The sequence below is a fragment of the Ixodes scapularis genome, unplaced genomic scaffold (genome assembly GCF_016920785.2).
Source record: "Ixodes scapularis isolate PalLabHiFi unplaced genomic scaffold, ASM1692078v2 PGA_scaffold0__279_contigs__length_252992795, whole genome shotgun sequence".
In the NCBI taxonomy this organism is placed as follows: domain Eukaryota; kingdom Metazoa; phylum Arthropoda; class Arachnida; order Ixodida; family Ixodidae; genus Ixodes; species Ixodes scapularis.
The window spans coordinates 18,495,971-18,498,807 of NW_024609835.1; the positions used below are offsets into that span (position 1 = coordinate 18,495,971).

Genomic DNA, 2,837 nt, shown 5'->3' on the forward strand with positions numbered 1-2,837 from the left:
GTAAGTCCATGCATAGGAACCAGTTAGCAGAGGCTACCTAGCGATCCAGGGAGGACGACGACGAAGTGCTCTAACCAAAGACGTCCAATCTTCCATTCCTGGTAATTTTTCGTATTTTTTACCTTCTATTGCGAAAATCTCGATCAAATATTAACGGGCAGTATTTCTAAACTCAGTGTGCCTGACAAAGAAATCAAGCAGACCGCCGAGATCTCTTTTAGAGAAAACTGCAGCCTTTTCCGCTGCTATCGTTCCATGTGAACGAACATGGAAGCTGCCCAAGCGGGCGTCCCTGACGCTGCTAATACAGCACTAGGCATAACTCCTGAGCAACATCAAAGGAACGAAGCACGCGTGACGTCGCAACCAGATGATGGGCACTCTATTTGCTCCGATGGTTCCGTTGCATCGTCGACTACAGACATCAACTGTATGGAACAAGACGACGATACCGGAGGTCCGTATCAAGAAGTTAGATCAAGAAAGAGAACTCGGCGCAACAACTCCAACTCCAGCTCGGAGACAATAATCCAATCAAAAGCCATCGAAGAAGGGCTCACTGTTGTGTTCGCCCCTGCGGATACTGAGACGTTAATAACAACCCTCAGTAGTGTGAAGCTCTCAAGAGCTCTAGAAAACTCCTGTCCTGAGGGCATTCACGAGGTTCGCTTTAACAGCAGATTGAATGTCATCGCAGTTGACACCAGAAATGGTGAAGCTACAAAAACATTGCTCAACTTGAAGGCTCTCTGTGGAATTCCGGTGATGTCATACTCTCCACTGGCTGGAGCAACGGTCAACGGAATGATTCAGGACGTCGACAAAGAGCTTTCTAATGAGGAGATCACCTCGCATCTCAGGTCCAATATTAGCGTTGGTGCCGTCCGACGCCTAGGGAAGTCTAGCACAGTCAAAGTGGTAAAACCGGGGCAAGATTCTGCCAACCCATGTTCTTCTGGGGCATGTACGCCATCCCGTTCATCCTTTTGAAGAAAGGCCCATCCAGTGCCTTAACTGCTTTGGATTCGGACACAAGCGAGTGACCTGCAAACGCCCCAAAAAGTGTGAACATTGTGGAAAACCACATGAATCAACAGACATCGCATGTCAATCAATGCCTGCCAAATGTGTCAACTGCGGCCAAGAACACGAAGCTACAGCACGCTTCTGCTCGAAGCGAAAGAAACTAGGGGAGATCCAGGCGTACTCAAAATCCAACTTGGTGGGATTTCATGTCGCCAAATCCGCCTTGGAGTACGATGAGCTCTTCCCGGAGATGGAATCTACTCAAGCAGGCAGCAATGCCACGAAAGAACCGACTGTCACTGAACTCAAGAATTCAGGAGAGCGAGACATGGAAGAAACTTTAAAAGATGTGACTACATCATCGCTATTCACGACGGTCGTCAAACAAACAAAACCTAAAAGTCAAGCAACTAAAAAAGATTGCCAGGGTTCAAGTCCACACGAAAAACAAAAAAGCAATATGCCGGCTGCATCAACACCTCAGGAATCCCAGACCTCTTCTGCACCCACCACTCAGCCGCAACCCTGCCATTCGAAGGACACAAATGCGCAACCAACAACTTCCTTTGGAGACAGTTCACCTGAATGGATGTCTTTTGTCAAGGCCGCAGTCAAGATCGCTCTCAGCCTACTTAAAAGCATCGAATCAACCTGGGCAAAGACACTTACTACCATAATCCAAGCAGTGCTCCCTCTTCTTGAGGGATGCTAGGGTCATCTTCTACTCAAATTAAGGGTTTTACCACCAGTACTTCAGTGGTGTCCGCAGGAGCTACCATACCCGACACGCCCAGTCGGGTAGACACCCTCAGTAGAAATGGCAGAGCCCGCTTATGGCAGAGCAACGCCGAGCGGCCATAACTAGAGTCTGGCAGTGGAACTGCCGGGGGTACCGCAACAAACGTGGGGCCCTAGCGCAGTACATTGCCGGACTTGACAAACCCCCCGACATAATAGCACTCCAGGAAACTGGAACCGAGACACCCTCACTTTCGGGCTACAAGGTGCTTGTCCCTCTCATATGCCAGCGCGTGGCAGTCCTAGCAGCAAACCACGTAAATGCCCGCATGCACGAACTCAGCGACGAGAGCATAGACCACGTGCTCATAGAAATTATTCCCGAGAAACGCCACTGGCCCTCGTTCTTTATTCTCAACGTATATAGTCCGCCACGCAACAGGCACGAGAATTTTAGCAAACTGTTTGCGCGCGCGCTTAAACTTGCACGGAACCAGCTCCTCATAGTAGGCGACTTTAACGCGCCGCACTCGGCCTGGGGGTACACTCGATCTATGGCCAAGGGCACCCGACTTTACCACTTAATCTGCCAACAACGCCTCTCTATCCTGACAGACCCGGAGCAGCCCACGAGGACGGGCAACAGTGTTAACCGCGACACGTGCCCGGACCTCGCGCTGACGAGATGCGGACGGTGGTCGGAATGGTCAAACCTCGAGGTGAACCTGGGAAGCGACCACGCCATAGCCCAAGTGGACATCGCCGTCTCGCCAGGAAAAAAGTTCCTCCGGAAACAAGCCCTGACAGACTGGGACAGGTTTCGTGCAGCACGCACGGCCACACATAGCGAGCGAGAGCACGAGGATGCTTCCCTTGCCAGCTGGACCGAGCGCCTAGTGTGCGACAAGAACACCTATACGGAAACTATCAACCTGACAACAGAGACTCCCGAGGTGGACAGGCACCTGCTCCACTTGTGGGAGGCAAGGCACGGTCTGATCAAGCGCTGGAAGCGCCAGAAGCTAAACCGCAAGCTCAAGAAACGGATCGCGGCAATCACGACGGAAGCGCTC

At 51.5% G+C, this 2,837-nt stretch overlaps 1 pseudogene; it reads left to right on the top strand.

The window, feature by feature from the left end:
- The first annotated feature begins 267 nt into the window (after positions 1-267).
- LOC115312684 lies at positions 268-1,875 on the top strand (annotated as a pseudogene).
- Positions 1,876-2,837: the final 962 nt, after the last annotated feature.